Below are 20,027 nucleotides of genomic sequence, written 5' to 3' on the forward strand. Positions count from 1 at the left end.
ATAGAAGTGGATCCTCTAAATTGCAGTCAATTGGCACTGACAAGACTGAAGCCATTATTCACTTATAATTCCTGCAAGCAGATACACTCACCTAAAGAATTATTAGGAACACCTGTTCTATTTCTCATTAATACGATTATCTAGTCAACCAATCACATGGCAGTTGCTTCAATGCATGTAGGGTTGTGGTCCTCATCAAGACAATCTCCTGAACTCCAAACTGAATGTCAGAATGGGAAAGAAAGGTGGGCTACAACAGCAGAAGACCCCACCGGGTACCACTCATCTCCACTACAAATAGGAAATAGAGGCTACAATTTGCACAAGCTCACCAAAATTGGACTGTTGAAGACAGGAAAAATGTTGCCTGGTCTGATGAGTCTCGATTTCTGTTGAGACATTCAAATGGTAGAGTCCGAATTTGGCGTAAACAGAATGAGAACATGTATCCATCATGCCTTGTTACCACTGTGCAGGCTGGTGGTGGTGGTGGTGTAATGGTGTGGGGGATGTTTTCTGGGCACACTTTAGGCCCCTTAGTGCCAATTGGCCATAGTTTAAATGCCACGGGCTACCTGAGCATTGTTTCTGATAATGTCCATCCCTTCATGACCACCATGTACCCATCCTCTGATGGCTACTTCCAGCAGGATAATGCACCATGTCACAAAGCTCGAATCATTTCAAATTGGTTTCTTGAACATGACAATGAGTTCACTGTACTAAAATGGCCCCCACAGTCACCAGATCTCAACCCAATAGAGCATCTTTGGGATGTGGTGGAACGGGAGCTTCGTGCCCTGGATGTGCATCCCTTAAATTTCCATTAACTTCAAGATGCTATCCTATCAATATGGGCCAACATTTCTAAAGAATGCTATCAGCACCTTGTTGAATCAATGCCACGTAGAATTAAGGCAGTTCTGAAGGCAAAAGGGGGTCCAACACCGTATTAGTATGGTGTTCCTAATAATTCTTTAGGTGAGTGTATGTTCTTTAGGTGAGTGAGTCAGTCACTGTCACGGACGTACCGAGACATAGATATGTCCCCGCAACAAGCTTGAACATGAGATGGAACCATAGACATAATAAGCGCAGGATTGGGGTTCCTTGGGCCCACCAGAAGAAATTATCATCAATAAAGTCTAATTGATATAAAACCTAAGACATAGACCTTAGTGGACAGTAATTAGCGCTAAAGGAAGACCCAAATGTATAGCTTCATAGACTGGGCCCACCTATGGTACTCTGAAGGGCCAGTCTGAACCTGGTCATACTGCAGGTCAGAGGTCGATATCAGGAGTTGAACCTCAGGAACCAGGGAAAAAATCCAAAGGATAAGGCAGGAATATACAAGGCTGAAGGCAAGGTCAAGATGAGAGGTCAAAAACAGAGTTAAAATAATCCTGAACAATAATTTTAAAAATATCTAAAAGGTAGCACCATAATATGCATGCAAGGTTCAGAACTCAGAGACCCCTTTAAGTCGGTAGCCTTGCCTTTGTATTTGAGCGCCAGTTGCCATCCAAGGAGAGAAGAGAGCCTGCTGGATTTGGCTGAAGAGCATAGTGAAAGATACATCTGGTTGCCTACAAAAATGACTCACCCGTCACCTCTTCGCTGGAGATTGACAATGCAAGTAACAGTTTGCTGTGGATTTGCCATTCATTTTCCGTATGATATATTTTTTTCTTCAGAGAGTTCAATAGTAGCAACACACAAGAATTTCCTGAACCAGTCATTTTGCATTTATTACACAATATGTAATTTAAAAAATATATAGACCAAAAAGTAACACTCTACAAAAAAACTTTCACTTTTTCTTACATTTTGTCCCCATAAAAAATGTCTGTCATTGTCATCCTAAGTGCCAGTAACATGTAATAGAACATAATTATGTATTTTGCATTTAAGAGACTTGAAAAGATAATGACAGGCTATTTTGCATATGCAAATTGCACATTTCTGAATTATTCGAAAATAAACTAGTATCGTAATTCTCAGTTGTCATCACTGAAAATATGCATCGGGTTTTAAAAGGAAAAATAATAAAAACATAAGGGTTCAGATACAAACTTGAAGGGTTGTCTTATCTAGATGATCCATGTGCATCTGCTGTTACAAGCCCCTGTCCCTGCATGAGACAGAGCTTAAGGCTATGGGCCCCTTTAGGGTTGTTTTTAGTATTTTTGTATCCTTCATATTTTGGGCTAAAAAATCACGTGACAACCCCATTAAAATAGATGTTCACCTCTGGACTCAAATTTTCACTTTACATATAGGAATAATATACAGCAAATTTTATGTAACATTTGCATCTTATAGAGGTTCTCCAGGCTACAGATATTGATGACGAATCCTCTGGATAGGCCATTAATACCAAATAGGTGAGTGTCTGACACCTGGTACCCCCTGGTACCCCCATTGATCAGCTGTTTCAGGCTGCCACGGCACCACCAATTATACAATGTACAGAGCAAAACATGCATGCTGCGGTATTTCCTCCGTCCAAAACGCCGTTCAGTGACTGAGCTGAAGACATCCTGAACGAATTTCTCTCCATTCAGAATGCATGGGGATAAAACTGATCAGTTATTTTCCGGGTATTGAGCCCCTAGGACGGAACTCAATGCCAGAAAAGAAAAACGCTAGTGTGAATATACACTAACATAGCGAACCACAACCACTTTTCAAAGCTGAGTGGTGTAAAATTGAAAACAAAAGTTGCTAAATTTTTGGGGGAGGAACTCAAAAGGGTACTACCGTACAGTCAGGTTCCTGCATGCAGTTTTTGAATTTGTTAAAAAAAATATAAGGAAACAGACAAAACTTTTCTTTTTTGAAGTCACTCCTGGTTTTGGCTTCCAAAAACTGCAAGCAGAAGCAAGATCATGTGGCCATACCCCAAAAAGTTACAAAGTTCTATTTTGCAACTTTTTGAAGCCAGAATTCTGGAGTGCAGGGCTTGATAAATGCTTCATGATAGATCATAAATATCAGATTTGTGGGGAGGTCCAACTCCTGGCATTCTTGCTGATGAGCTGCTTGAGGAGACAGCAGGGCTCTGGTGGCTTCCTCACAGCTTACCAAGTGCAGCTCTGTCCATTGTATAGTGGCCGTGCTTGGTATTGCAGCTCAGCCCCATTCACTTGAATAGGACTAAGCTGTGCCGAGGCCACGTGGCTGATGAACTTGACATCACTGGCCATGGCCTCTTCACACAGCTAATAGTCGGGGAGTGCCAGGATAGAGCAGTCCTGTGCTACTTCCTACTCTGGAAGATGGAAGGAAAATAACAGTAGAGACACGTAGTCCTGCATAGGAGCTGTATACACAAACCGGTTAGATCATTATAATCAAGGCTATCTGCCGATGTAGATGCACTGGAGTGAAAACAGCTACACTGTAATTTTATGTATGTGTTAACCCGTAGAGGACCCGCGCCGTACATGTACGGCACTGGTGGATGTAACTTAAGGAGTTGCGCCCGCCAGATCAGCGACACATACCCTGCAGTCACTGACAGCTGCATATGCTGGCATTGTTGAAAACACAGATGCCGGCGTATTAACCTCTTGTATGCCTCGGTCAAAGCTGACAGCTATGTCCCCCAAAATAGTACCACTCAAACCGTAACCTCAGGCCACAAAAAAATTTGCCCCCACATAAAATAATCGGGCAAAAAAAAAAATATGGCTCTCAGAATATGGAGACACTAAAACATATATTTTTTTGTTTCAAAAAATGCTTTTATTGTGTTAAAAGTGAAAAAAAAAAGTAGATTAGGTATTGCCGTGTCCTTAACAACCAGGTCTATTAAAATATCACATGACCTAACCTCTCAGGTGAACACTTAAAAAAAAAAAAAGGTGTAAAAAAAAAAGCTATTTTTTGTTATCTTACATCACAAAAAGTGTAATACCAAGCTATCAAAAAGTCATACACACCCCAAAATAGTACCCATTAAACTGTCATCTCATCCCGCAAAAAATGAGATCATACTTAAGACAATCGCCCAAAAAATAAAAAAAAACTAAGGCTCTCAGAATATGAAGACACTAAAACATATTTTTTTTTGTTTCAAAAATGCTTTTATTGTGTAAAACTTAAATCAATAAATAAAAGTATACATATTAGGTATCACCATGTCTGTAACAACCTGATGTATTAAACTATCACATGACCTAACCTCTCAGGTGAACACCGTAAAAAATTTATATAAAAACTGTCAAAAAAGCCATTTTTTGTCACCTTACATCACAAAAAGTGTAATACCAAGCGATCAAAAAGTCATATCCACCCTAAAATAGTACCAATCAAACTGTCATCTCATCCCGAAAAAAATAAATGCATAAGACAGTCGCCCAAAAAAAAAAAAAATGGCTTTCAGAATATGGAGACACTAAAAATCATTTTTTTTAAATGCTTTATTATATAAAACTGAAACAAACAACCAAAAAATATCAATGTCATATTTGGTATTGTCGCATTCATAACAACCTGCTCTATAAAAATACCACATGATGTAACCTGTCAGATGAACCCCGTTAAAACAAAAATTTAAATTGGTTCCAAAACAGCTATTTTTTGTTACCTTGCCTCACAAAAGTGTAATATAGAGCAACTATAATAATATGTACCCTAATATAGTACCAACAAAACTGCCACTTTATCCCGTAGTTTCCAAAATGGGTTCACTTTTTTGGAGTTTCTACTCTAGGGGGGCATTAGGGGGTCTTCGAATATGACATGGCAACTTAAAATTATCCCAGTGAAATCTGCCCTCCAAAAACCATTTGCGGCTCCTTTCCTTCTGCGCCCTGCTGTGTGCCCATAGGAGCAATTTACGACCACATATGGGGTGTTTTTGTAAACTGCAGAATCAGGGTAATAAATATTGAGTTTTGTTTGGCTGTTAACCCTTGCTTTGTTCCCGGAAAAAAAATGGATTAAAATAGAAAATCTGCCAAAAAAGTGAAATTTCATCTACATTTTCCTTTAATTCTTGTGGAACAGCTTAATGGTTAATAAAGTTTGTAAAAATCAGTTTTGAATACCTTGAGGGGTGTAGTTTCTAAAATGGGGCCATTTAGGGGTGGTTTCTATTATTTAAGCCCCACAAAGTGACTTGAACTGGTCCTTAAAGTGGGTTTGCTTCTAAACTTCTAAACCTTCTAATGTCCCCAAAGAATAAAATGGCATTCACAAAATAATCCAAACATGAAGTAGACATATGAAGAATGTAAAGTAATAACTATTATATGAGGTATCACTATCTGTTTAAAAGAAGAGAAATTGAATTTGGAAAATTGCACATTTTTTAAATTATTTTTTGTAAATTTGGGATTGAAAAAAAATAAAAAATGAAAAATATTGACTGAAATTTACCACTACAAACTCCAAGCACTAACACTATGTGTGAAAAAAAGACACAAAAGTATAAAAATATATTTAAGGGCAAATCATAAAAAAAAGTTCCAGAACACAGAAGGGGTGGCACTGCTTCCTTTTCCTTTCTTCAAAAAAACTGGATCTCCCAGACTGGGTCCTCTCTACCACTCGTGACAGTGCTTCTGCCTCTAAGTCTTTCAAATGTGCAACAAAAGAAGAAACAACTAGGCGGCACTCACCAAAAAGTTGATGTTCTTTATTCCAGATGCCATAAACAGTCACCGATACAGGCATGGGGCGGACAAACAAACAACGCAGGCAAGTAGCTGGTGGCGACGGCCGTTTCGCGCCTTAGTGCTTCTTCAGGCCACTAACGTTCTGACATAATTACGTCACTTTTATATGCCGCTTCATCTGTCCGGAGCACATTGATTCCGTCACACAGGAACCGGCCAAATACATATAAACACCAAAAATATGCAAATAAAACAAACAATATATATTTACAGAAATACTCCAAGATCGTTTCTATCATTCAATCCCAGAGGGCCCATAGCTCCGGAACGCATGATCCATCTTGCTTTCTTCCTTAGGAGGGGACGATGTCTACGTGCAGACTACACACTATCTCAATCCCTACAAACCTCAATACCTTACTACACACTTACCATCATGCTCAGATTTCACATGTTCAATTAATCGTGGAAAACCTTTCCCTGTAACAATTGAATTAACATGTTCCCTACATCTCTCACCAAGGCTCCTAATGGTTTTTCCTATGTAAAACCTACCACATACACATAATATGAGGTACACTACATATTTACTTTTGCAAGTTATCAAGGTATTTACTTTATAATGTAATCCACCAAAAACCAGTAAATGCCATTGGGGATTGTATTTACAGTAGGAACAATTACCGCACCTGCGGTTTCCCACAGATACCCAATCTTTCAGTCATATATCAGATTTTGGTTCCACTAAACGACTCCTAACTAGCCAGCCTATCAGAGTATGGCTCCTCCTAAAGGCTACTAATGGTTTAGACCCTGTGATCTCTTAAACTATCGTCCCTTTCCACTATGTCCCAATTTTCCAATTTATTCTTATCACTTTCCTAATCCGATCCGCCATTGGACTATATTTAAAGGAGAAAACGAAACGTTTCTGATTGTTCTTTCTCTTCCTAACATTTGTATTCCCCGACGTTACCACACTTCGGTGCAAAGATGAAGCCTTCTGCATTGCCTCATTCAATAACTCCGTCGGGTACCCTCTAGCTAACATTGTTTCTTCAGATCTAAGGATTGTTTCCTGAAACTCTCCTCCATCCCGTTAATCCTTCTTAATCGGATAAACTGTCCATATGGGACTGCTTCCTTCACACTATCCGGGTGGTAACTGGAGAAATGTAGAAGTGAATTGGTTGCCCTCAATGACCAATTCACCATCTTTTACCAATACCAATACATCCCAAAATTCTAATTTGGAGCCTCCAAAATTATGGGTGAACTTCATATTCATTTTATTCTCTGTATTGAGATACTCCACAAACTTCTTGAACAGAAGCTCTGTGCCCAACCAAACAATAAATTCATTGTCTCTGAAACTTATAGGTGAAACTCGAAAAATTTGAATATCGGGCAAAGTTCATTTATTTCAGTTTAATGCAACTTAAAAGGTGAAACTAATATATGAGACAGACTCATTACATGGAAAGCGAGATATTTCAAGCCTTTATTTGGATGATTATGGTTTACCGCTTATGAAACCCCAAAGTCTCAATTTTGAGGTCCCCTTTGCTGAGGGGATATGGATTAATTGAGTGTGACAGTTTGAGCCTAGAATATTAAACCTTTTCACAAAATTCTAATTTTAAGCTGCATTAATGCAATTCCTTTTAATTTGCATTACTGAAATAAATGGACTTTTGCACGATATTCTAATTTTTCGAGTTTCACCTGTAAATAGAGCTGTATATAGGACACAAAGGGGTTCTCCACCGAATGCACATATTTATCTTTGAACCTTGCAAAATAAATATTTGCAAACGTACATGCGACTGGCGTGCCCATGGCCGTTCCAGATTTCTGTTTGTACCACTTATCCCCAAACCTGAAGGCATTGTTCTTTAAAATCAAGCTTAAAGCTTCTCTTATAAAATCGACAAAAATCTCACTTTTGTCAGTGCCACGCAATACTTCAGTCGCTGCTTCAATGCCTTCATCTTGTGGGACACGGGTATACAAACTTTCTACATCTAAAGAGACCAGTTGGAACTGAAAAGACTTCAGTGCCAGTAACAGGTCCCCCGTGTCTCTAATATCAGACCTCTGCTTCGGCCGGTACAGTCTGAGCAGCCCCAGTCCACGTATTTAGACAGAGGTTCAGTCACTAATCCAACCCCCAAGACTATAGGTCTCCCGGGGGGGTCAGTGACTTGTGTATCTTCGGTAAGAAGTACCAAGATGGTTTAGACCAGGAGTGCACAACCTGCAGCCCCGGGGCCACATGCGGCCCTCGATACTATTCTGTGTGGGCCCCAACCATCTGGTAACAGACTGGTAGGTCTATGTCTTGTGGCTGCTCACATGTATCTTTCATGTATTTTTCCATTAGATGGGAGTACTAGAAGTGTAACTAGACATTTATGATGTATACTGTATGTTCTATATGCCATAAATACAGTATTTCAGTTGGTAATACCACTTTAAGTTTTATTTTCGACCATTGGAATTGGTTGAGGCTGTCAATGTGGCCCCCAACCAGAAAAGGTTGTGCACCCCTGGTTTAGACGGAGACAACGGTAACAGTTTTTCTGCTTTTCTTTTGGACAATACATTACGTTCCACATATTTATGTAAAAGACTTCTGAATATGTTCTGTATCCTTAGGCTACTTTCACACCTGCGTTCGATCGGATCCGTTCTTAACGGATCCGCTCATATTAATGCAGACGGTGGCTCCGTTCAGAACGGATCCGTCTGCATTATAACTTAGAAAAATTTTCTAAGTGTGAAAGTAGCCTGAGCGGATCCGTTCAGACTTTACATTGAAAGTCAATGGGGGACGGATCCGCTTGAAGATTGAGCCATATGGTGTCATCTTCAAGCGGATCCGTCCCCATTGACTTCCATTATAAGTCTGGACGGATCCGCTCGCCTCCGCACGGCCAGGCGGACACCCGAACGCTACTTGCAGCGTTCAGGTGTCCGCTCACTGAGCGGAGCGGAGGCTGAGCGCTGGCAGGCGGATGCATTCTCAGTGGATCTGCCTCCACTGAGAATGCATTAGGGCCAGACGGCTGCGTTCAGGGCCGCTTGTGAGCCCCTTCAAACGGAGCTCACGAGCGGACACCTGAACGCAGGTGTGAAAGGAGCCTTACAGTGGGATTTACCTTCAATGTCCCATAAACATTACTGTCCCCTAATTTCCTCGCTGCCCCTGCCACATAATATTATCGTGTCGTCAGCTCCACGTTCCCCCCCTTGTCCGCCGGTTTAATGACTATATGACTGTGATTGTAACCATTTGAGGGCTTTTTCTTCCTCTATATCGAAAGCATTGATTTACCCCATTGATTTTCTGTTGCTTTGGTGTGTTAAATATTAACGTTCACCCTTGTGAACAAACTCACGTGTGCGTAACGTTATCCGTCCCCTGATATATGTTACATTCTGTAGAATGTTAATAGCTCCATAGACTGCTATAGGGAAGGAAGCAGGAGAGGCTGGAGAAATGGCCGTGTTACTCGCCGAGTCAATGAATCAATTTGTTTTAACATTAAGTTTGAAAGTTAAATAAGAATGAATGAGAGAACGAACAGGAAACAGGTTTTTTTTAGAGCTTATTATGAAGTTGGTTCTAATATTTAATGATCCAATGTGACACAGGACCAAAAACATCACACGGATAATTTCAAGCAAAATATAAATGAACAAATTAAGGCTGGGTTCACATAACGTTTTTCCCATCCGTATAAGGGTCCATTCACACGTCCGCAAATGGGTCCGCATCCGTATTTCTGGATCGGAGCCCTGAACTTCCAGGCCGCGGCTCCGCAAAAAAATAGAACATGTCCTATTCTTGTCCACAAATAGGCAGTTCTGTGGGGGTGCCGGCCAGGTGTATTGCGGATCCGCAATACACCACAGACGTGTAAATGGACCCTAAAGGGGTTGTCTCACTTCAGTAAATAGTATTTATTATATAGAAGAAGTTAATACAAGCCACTTACTAAAGTATTGTGGTTGTCCATATTGCTTCCTTTGCCGTCTGGATTCGTTTTTCCATCATATTATACACTGCTTGTTTCCATGGTTACAACCACCCTGCAGTCCATTAGTGGTGGTCGTGCTTGCACAGTATAGGAAAAAGCGCCGGCCTTTCTGGTGGGCAGGACCGTGGGACTGCACATAGGCTGCTGCTTTTTCCTATAGTGTACAAGCACGACCACTGCTGCTGGATTACATGGCTGTTGTAACCATGGAAATGATCATGTGATGGAAAAATGAATCCAGCCCACAAAGGAAGCAATATGGACAATGACAATACATTAGTAAGTGCTTTGTATTAACTTCCTCTACATGATAATTGCTATTTGCTGAAGTGAGAGACCCCTTTAACTTAAACAAAAACCGTATACATGAAATGGATGCCTCAGACTGATGCCAAGCAGTGGCATCCGTTCACCATATAGTTCCATTGTAAAAAAATAAAAATAAAAGTTTTTTTTACCGGACTGGCCAGCATACAAGAGCGTGGTGTGCTGCGCTTTAGTATCCTATTTTTTGTAGCGTATTCATCAAACGGAGCCATAAAACATGAAGTGAACCCACCCTAAAGTGTTAAAGGGGTTGTCCTCAGGATAGGTCATCAATATCAAATCAGCAGGTGTCCAACACCCAGCACCCCCGCCGATTAGCTTTTTGAGGTCTCCGCAACCTCCTCGCAGCTTACCAAGCACAGCGCCGTCCATTGGATAGTGGCTGTGCTTGGTATTGCAGCTCAGCCCCATTCACTTGAGGCCAAGTGACCAATGAACGTGACGTCACTGGTCTAGGAAGAGGCCGCAGCGCTAACCAGAACACTGCAGCCTCTTCAAACAGCTGATCAATAGGGGTGACGGGTGTCGGACCTCCGCCAATCTGATATTGATGACGTGTCCTGAGGATAGGCCATCAATATCCAAATCTCAGTCAACTCCTTTAATGTAGGTTTCATACATCATAGCTGTATATAGCTGTGGAATCTGAGCCTATTTGCAGAATAAATGTGGTGCTGCTTTCTTTCTTCCGTGGGAGAGCTAATTAGCTTATTTCTTCCCAGGGAGCGTTGCTTGTAAGACTCCCCAAACCAGTTGGATCTCCGTAAGGAACGCTAACACCCTTGAGAGATCGCATTAAAAAAAGAGCTGTCACCTCTCCCGACATGTCTGCTTTAGTAACTACTTGCATTTCTTGGAACTTTGCATTGGGCCGTTCCTCTTTTCTTCCTTCTGAATACTTAGGAGTAACTTGACCATTCCTCTTGTTAAAGTGGCATGTGTCTACACAGTTGGTACTGAAACCACTGATTGGGCAGTGCCTACGTGTGTAGGGACACGCCCTCAACTGGTAACACCCAGTTGTCAATGAATCCATATATTTCTAGGAGGAATAATAGAGTCCTATGAAAAGATACTTCAGAACTGTTATTTCATGGAAAATACAAGCAGTTACTAAATTAGACACATCAGAAGAGCTGAGGTTGTTTACTGTCACTAATCAGCGGATCACAGACCGCCCCGCCGCTAGGCTCGCCAACGATAAACTACAATCTTTAGAGGACTTGCCGGTGAGTTTTCAGCATCCCTACCGCGCCACCATAGGAGACTTGCAGCAATACAGCATTCCCATGGATGTGTTTGTGCAATGTAAGTGCATGCTGGGTCCTCCAGAGCGAGAGCTGCCCCCCCCCCCCCTTCCCCAGTTGTCTAATATTGCGCTAAAGCCAGCTTTTCTGCCAGCCATTGTGTTAAGGGCCTTTTATAACAACATAATGGGATATGAATGTCCATAGAAACGTTAGTTCAGCCGATCATTGGCTCATCTACACCACCCACCCATCAGTCGACAATGAGAATACTGATGACCCCCATCAGCCCCCGTACAGTAAAAGGACTTGCTTCCTATATTCAGAATTGCCTGTTTAGTTTTACCAGAACATATTTAAAGGGGTTGTGTCACCTCAGACATGGAAGGCATATCACTAGGATAAGGCGACTTTCACACTTGCTTTGTTAATTCCGGTATCGAGATCCGGCAGAGGATCCATTTTGATTTCGCACGTCAGGATGCATCCGTTCCGTTAGGATGCAGTTGTGTGAAATCAAAATGGAAAAAATGAAAGTCAGTGGGTGACGGATCCAGTTTTTTAGGCTCCTAAAAAAACGTATCTGCCACCCTTGACTTAGGCTACTTTCACACTCGCGTTTTGGCTTTCCGTTTGTGAGATCCGTTCAGGGCTCTCACAAGCGGTCCAAAACGCATCAGTTTGCATTCTAATGTATTCTGAATGGAAAAGGATCCGCTCAGAAAGCATCAGTTTGCCTCCGTTCAGTCTCCATTCCGCTCTGGAGGCTGCCTGCAGCGTTTTTCTGTCCGCCATGTGGTGCGGAGCAAGACGGAGCCGTCCTGGCACACAATGTAAGTCAATGGGGACGGATCTGTTTTCTCTGACACAATAGAAAACGGATCCGTCCCCCATTGACTTTCAATGGTGTTCATGACAGATCCGTCATGGCTATAGAAGACATAATACAACCGGATCGTTCATGACGAATAGATGCGGTTGTACTATGGTAACGGAAGCGTTTTTGCAGATCCATGACGGATCCGCAAAAAACGCTAATGTGAAAATAGCTTTACATTGTTTTTAGTGATGGATCCATTTTTTTCAGTTTTTATGACCGGAAACAAAACCACAGCTTGCAGCGGTCACAAAAAGGAATGCTGCCCAAAGGGAAGACATCCTGAACGGATTTCTTTCCATTCAGAATACATGAGGACTAAACGGAAATTATATTTTTTTTTTTCCTGTATTGAGATCCTCTGCCGGGTCTCAACACCAGAAAACAACAACGTAAGTCTGAAAGTAGCCTAAGCCATCAATGTCAGATAGGTGCAGGACCTATCTATAGAACAGGCCCCCGAAGTGAACGGAGAGCAACCAACAAATGCGTGGACTAGTAGGCCTGAGGCCTATGTGGTAGTATAATTCCGGTGCAGGCGTGCGTGATGACATCATCGCGTGCCTGCCTCACCATCCCGGACATAGGTAAGTATTAGCTTTTAGTTTTGTTTTTTTTTGTCTGTGTGTGCCAACTTTGGGGGGCAGAGGAGGACATGGGGGCAGTGTGGGGGCAAATCACTTCAGGGGGCGCAGTATGGGGGCAGATTATTACATGGGGGAAAACCATTTCATTGGAGGCAGATTATTATATGGGGCAAATTACTTCATAGGGGTGCAGTGTGGGGGAAATTACTTCATGGGGGCAGTGTGAGAAAAAATTACTAAGGGGGGCAGTGTGGTTGGAAATTACTTCATGGGGGCAGTGTGAGAAAAAAATACTATATGGGTCAGTGTGAGGGAAATTATTATATGGGGGTAGTGTGGGGGAAATTACTATATGGGGGCAGTGTGAGGGAAATTATTATATGGGGGTAGTGTGGGGGAAATTACTATATGGGGCAGTGGGGGGAAATTGCTATATGGGGCAGTGTGGGGGAAATTGCTATATGGGTCAGTGTGGGGGAAATTACTATATGGGTCAGTGTGGGGGAAATTACTATATGGGTCAGTGTGGGGGAAATTACTATATGGGGGCAGTGTGGGGGAAATTACTATATGGGGGCAGTGTGGGGGGAATTACTATATGGGGGCAGTGGGGGGGAATTACTATATGGGGGCAGTGGGGGGGAATTACTATATGGGGCAGTGGGGGGAAATTACTATATGGGGCAGTGGGGGGGAAATTACTATATGGGGCAGTGGGGGGGAAATTACTATATGGGGGCAGTGGGGGGAAATTACTATATGGGGGCAGTGGGGGGAAATTACTATATGGGGCAGTGGGGGAGAAATTACTATATGGGGGCAGTGTGGGGGAAATTACTATATGGGGCAGTGTGGGGGAAATTACTATATGGGGCAGTGTGGGGGAAATTACTGTATGGGGCAGTGGGGGGAAATTACTATATGGGGGCAGTGTGGGGAAATTACTATATGGGGCAGTGGGGGAAATTACTATATGGGCAGTGGGGGGAAATTACTATATGGGGGCAGTGGGGGAAAATTACTATATGGGGCAGTGGGGAAATTACTATATGGGGCAGTGGGGGGAAATTACTACATGGGGCAGTGGGGGGAAATTACTATATGGGGCAGTGGGGGGAAATTACTATATGGGGGCAGTGGGGGGAAATTACTATATGGGGGCAGTGGGGGGAAATTACTATATGGGGGCAGTGGGGGGAAATTACTATATGGGGCAGTGGGGGGAAATTACTATATGGGGCAGTGGGGGGAAATTACTATATGGGGGCAGTGGGGGGAAATTACTATATGGGGGCAGTGGGGGGAAATTACTATATGGGGGCAGTGGGGGGAAATTACTATATGGGGGCAGTGGGGGGAAATTACTATATGGGGGCAGTGGGGGGAAATTACTATATGGGGCAGTGGGGGGAAATTACTATATGGGGGCAGTGGGGGGAAATTACTATATGGGGCAGTGGGGGAGAAATTACTATATGGGGGCAGTGGGGGAGAAATTACTATATGGGGGCAGTGTGGGGGAAATTACTGTATGGGGCAGTGTGGGGGAAATTACTGTATGGGGATAGTGTGGGGGAAATTACTATATGGGGCAGTGTGGGGGAAATTACTGTATGGGGCAGTGTGGGGGAAATTACTGTATGGGGGCAGTGTGGGGGCGTTTCTATTAGGGGACATTATTTTTGGGGACACTATACAGGCATTATTACCTGGAGCGCAGTATAGGATGTTATTATTACTGGGGGCACTCTAGGGGACATTATAATTGCTGTAGACACTATAGGGCCCTTTGGGATAATTTATCAAACTGGTGTAAAGTAGAACTGGGTTAGTTGCCCATAGCAACAGATTCCACCTTTCATTTTTGACTGTTCCTTTGGAAAATGAAAGGTGGAATCTGATTGGTTGCTGTGTGCAACTCAGCCAGTTTCACTTTGCACCAGTTTGACAAATGACCCCAATTATGAGAAATCTAACATGTCTGTGAAACAAACTCTGTAGAGATGAGATGCGGGTGAAAGAATTTGTCATGGCGGTCTAACGGAGGAGAAGAGGAAAGAGAAGGTCTACATGACAGGAGATGTCACCCGAAGTAAGAGGTATGTGGTGCTGTATTCCCCTATATGTAGAGCTGGCTCACTACTGTGACCTGTGTCTCATCTTCTCCGCCAAGTCTTTTTTATCATTATCGTATGTATTTAAAATTTGACAACTAAAATTTTAATTTGTCACCTGCAGTCCTATGTACCAGCCCAGATAACAGTGATAACTTTCTGTGTACAGATAATGTAGTAGATGTTCCATGCAGACCCCACATAACACAATAGTTCACTGTGGGGTGTTACATAGGACTTCAGGTAACATCTATGAAATCTGTACTCAGAGAGTTATGAGATGGTGGGGGTCCGACTCCTGGCACCCCCACCAATCAGCTGTTTGAGGAGACCGCGATGTCCCAGTGAGCGCCGCAGCCTCTTTGCTTGTTACTAAGCACAGCGCTGTCCATTTGATAGCCCTGCGCTCGGTATTACAGCTCAGACCCAATCACTCAGATGGGACAGAGCTGCACCGAGACCATGTGAACGATGAATGTGATGTCATATGGCCGAGGAAGAGACTGTGACGCTCACGAAGCACCGCAGCCTCTTCATACAGATTTTTTTTTAACTAAGATGGAGGGAGGGGTCCGAGTTGGGTAGACAGCCCCGGGCCTATCATGCACTTAATCCGCCCCTGACTACGAAGCACTTCCATGGGATTTCATGTCTGTGTCTCCGCACTGCAAAATATAAGACGTCCTATTTTTTGCCGTATCTTTCAGATCGCGGACCCATTCGAATCAATGGGCTACACGACACGGTGTGTACATGGCCTGTGACCGTGCATGACTGCTATTTGCACGGGCACTGAGCCCTTACATTTGTGGGCATGAGCCCTTAGACAAACTTCCGATTTTGTTAGATCTAATGGTCAGTAATATTCAATTCATAGATTTAGAGATTCTTTTTTCAAAAACATATACTTTTACTTTAAGGTAACAAATCCCATAAAACTGTTGTCCTTGTATTTTTAGCGTTGACTCAAGAAAAACGTTGTTAATCCTAAAGGAGAGGACTAATTGTACAGCTAAGTGCCGCCATCTGGTGGTCATTAGGGGAATGAGCAGAGCCTGTTTTGATTTGTCTGCAGTAGTTATGTTGTATATTAAATGAGAAGATGCTCACCATGGCTTTACTTGCTGTATGTCATGCAGCCGGTGCAAATGCGACATCGCTATACAGCTCCAAAGTGATATTTGATTGCGGTTTTGGCATCATTGTGGGCAAGCGTCCAGCATTCAGAATAGGGATATTTGCACAAATTGTTCATCATTTTTTCCAATATTTTGTGTGTTTATCTTTAAATCCTACCACTTGAGTTGTGCGATCAGTTTGTGTTGAAGGATTTAAAGTAAAACTTTAGCATTGGCCTAAGGGAACAAATACGCCGAATTCAGAATTATTCAAAACAATATTCTGTAGTTTTATTGTAAATTTTCATGTCAGATTCCAAGAATATTTTAAGTCTGGTGTTCACCTTAAATAGCAGAACCCGTCCCCGGCCTCTCCTGACATGTCTGTTGTAGAAACTTCTTGCATTCCCCATGTAATAACTATTCTGAAGCACCTATTCTTATGACTCTATGATGTGCCGTTCCTGTATTATTCCTGCTAGAAGTTATAAATGAATTACTAGCAGTTTTCAATTAAGGTCAAGCTGGGTGTTACCAATTGGGTGTGTGTCCCTGCACAGTCTAAAGCAGGAATCCTCAAACTGTGGCCCTCCAGCTGTTGCAAAACTACAACTCCCATCATGCCCGAACAGCCTACAGGTATCAGTCTACAGCAGGGCATCGTGGGAGTTGTAGTTTTACAACAGCTGGAGGGTCACAGTTTGACGATGCCTGGTCTAAAGTCTCATGCAGACGTACGTGGAACATGGTCCGTGAGATACTGGACTGGCATCCTGCTTAGTGCAGGAGCGCACGGCGTATTACTGTACTGGGGCGGCACAAAGCGCACGGCGTTATAGCAACCAATGACACCGTGCGCTCCTGCACTAAGCAGGATGCCAGGCCGGGATACCACGGACCGTGTTCCACGGACGTCTGCATGAGGCTTAATTCTATCCAATCACTGCTGCCAGTGTCAGACTGCTGCAGGGACATCCTCCCAACTGGTAACACCTGTCAGCACCTTCAGTGCAAAATGCTAGCAATTCATTCATAACTTCTAGTAGGAATACTAAAGGAATGGCACATCATAGAGTCATAAGAATAGACACTCCAGAATTGTTATTACATAGGGAATTCAAGTAGTGGCTAAAGCAGACATTTCAGGAGAGGGGACAGGTCGTCCGTCTGAGACTGGCTGCACTGATAAGATAGTGTGAGATACACCCCCAACTGGTAGCACCCAGCTGGACCTTCATTGCAAAAGTCTAGTAATTCATTCATTACCTTCTAGTATGAATAATAGAGGAATGGCACCACACATCATCAGAGTCTTAAAGAGGACCTTTCACCTAAAAAAAAAATGTAAACTAAGACCATAGCTTTACTTACATGCCCCCATGAAGTGTTGATCGTTTTTTCTTTTTTCAAACTGTGCCCCCGTTTGTCCGCTATGCCCCCCCGGAATAATTCCCGCCGTCTATGCTAATGAGCCAGCCTCAAATGGGCTGGCTTTAAAAGTTCTCCTCGGCGTGCCTTCTCTCTTCTCCCTGGCACGGAGCGCATCCAATCAGCGCGCTCCGCTATTAGCCGGATAGACGAAATCGCTCCAGTTCTCTGAAGTCTCGCGAGAACTGGAGCGTCTTCTCCCTGGCTAAGAGCGGAGCGCGCTGATTGGATGCGCTCCGTGCCAGGGAGAAGAGAGAAGGCACGCCGAGGAGAACTTTTAAAGCCAGCCCATTTGAGGCTGGCTCATTAGCATAGACGGCGGGAATTATTCCGGGGGGGCATAGCGGACAAACGGGGGCACAGTTTGAAAAAAAGAAAAAACGATCAACACTTCATGGGGGCATGTAAGTAAAGCTATGGTCTTAGTTTACATTTTTTTTTTAGGTGAAAGGTCCTCTTTAAGAGTAGATGCTCCAGAATTGTTATTACATGGCGGAATCAAGTGGTTACTGAAACAAATGTCAGGAGAGGGGGCGGGTGCTCTTTAAAGAGGTTATTCCCCTAGAACAACCCTCCCTTTCTTCAGGTAACCCCCTGATGATGAGCTGATTCATGAGACCCATCGACCATTAGCTCTTTTCGCCACATAATGCAGTTTTTTGCGGTCCGTGTGCCTTCCACAATTCGCGGAACGGAACAGGCGGCCCACATAGTAGAATAGCCTATTCTTGTCCGCAAAACGGACAAGAATAGGACATGTTTAATTTTTTTTTGCGGGGCTACGTAACGGAGCAACGGATGCAGACAGCACACAGAGGTCTGTCCACATCTTTTGCGGCCCTATTGAAGTGAATGGGTCCGCACCCGAGCTGCAAAAACCGTGGCTCAGATGCAGACCAAAACAACGGTCGTGTGCATGAGGCCTTAGGCTGATGGGACATCAGCATCCTTCCCCTGGTACAAAGGGAATGTGGTGCTACCTGCTGGTGCCCACTGAATTAAAGAAACATATGTGATAAAGGGTCACACCGAGTCCTCTTTGTGGTAGTTCTCCGCTCCAGGTAACATTTAGGGGTTCCTAGCAGTGGAACCTCCACCTTGCAGTCTATACGCCCTAATTTGCGCCCCTCAGAAAGCACAGATACCCAGGTGCCCTGACATCCACAGATAGCACAAACTGTTCAGAGCGGTGATTGTGCAATTATGCAAGGTCTTATTTAACCCCTTAGTGACCGCATAAGCAACTTTTTACGGCAGATGCTAAGAGGCCTTAAACCTGCATGTGAGGGTATCAGGGCTGGCTTTAGGTCAGATTGTGTCCTCAGCAAAAGTTTATTTTAGCAACACCTTTTTTGCTACTAACCCAATCTAGAGCCCCTTCTACCTTTTGAGTCCCCTACCCTCCAAAAGGTCCCCTCCACAAAATGTCCCTCTCCTCTTGCCACACAGAGCACCTACTCTATGGGCCCTGCCACCTTCTGTGTCCCCTGCCCCCAGAGAGTCCCTGCTATAATCAGTCCCCAATATCCCCTGCAACCCTCAGTACCCCTACCATGTTCTGTGCCGCCCTCCACTAAGGCCTCTTTCACACGGGCGTCATGTTTTTTGCCCGGATAAGAGCCGGGTGCGTTGCGGGAAAATGCGCAATTTTTCCGCGCGAGTGCAAAACATTGTCATGCGTTTTGCACTCGCGTGAGAAAAATCGCGCATGTTTGGTACCCAAACCCGAACTTCTTCACAGAAGTTCGGGCTTGGGATTGATGTTCTGAAGATTGTATTATTTTCCCTTATAACATGGTTATAAGGGAAAATAATAACATTCTGACTACAGAATGCATAGTATAATAGTGCTGGAAGGGTTAAAAAAAGAAAAAAGTTAACTCACCTTATCCTCTTGTTCACGTAGTTCGTTCCCGGTCTGTTCTTTGCTAGCTGTGGGCTTGGGCTAAAGGACCTTTGATGACGTCAGATCACATGCTCCAATCACATGGTCCATCACCGTGGTGATGGAGCATGTGATCTGACGTCATCAAAGGTCCTTTAGCCCAAGCCCACAGCTAGCAAACTACAGACCGGGAACGAACTACGCGAACAAGAGGATAAGGTGAGTTAACTTTTTTATTTTTTTAACCCTTCCAGCACTATTATACTATGCATTCTGTAGTCAGAATGCTATTATTTTTCCTTATAACCATGTTATAAGGGAAAATAATACAGTGAATAGACTGTCACCTAGAACCCATGCGTGAAAATGGCACCGCATCCGCACTTGCTTGCGGATGCTTGCGATTTTCACGCAACCCCATTCACTTCTATGGGGCCTGCGTTGCGTGGATTATCGCACCGCAACGCACAAAGAGGAGCATGCTGCGATTTTCACGCAACGCATAAGTGATGCGTGAAAATCACCGCTCATGTGAACAGCCCCATAGAAATGAATGGGTCAGGATTCAGTGCGGGTGCAATGCGTTCAACTCACGCATCGCACCCGCGCGAAATACTCGCTCGTGTGAAAGGGGCCTAACAGAATTCCTGCTACCTTTTGTCTCTCATAGAGGCGCTGGCACCTTCTGATCCTTTGCCTCCCACAGAGCCCACACCGCCTTTTATCCCCTTGTCCTTTGCCCCCCACAAAACTCCTATGATCTTCTGTGTCCCC

This window comes from Bufo gargarizans, chromosome 5, assembly GCF_014858855.1.
Source record: "Bufo gargarizans isolate SCDJY-AF-19 chromosome 5, ASM1485885v1, whole genome shotgun sequence".
Taxonomy (NCBI): domain Eukaryota; kingdom Metazoa; phylum Chordata; class Amphibia; order Anura; family Bufonidae; genus Bufo; species Bufo gargarizans.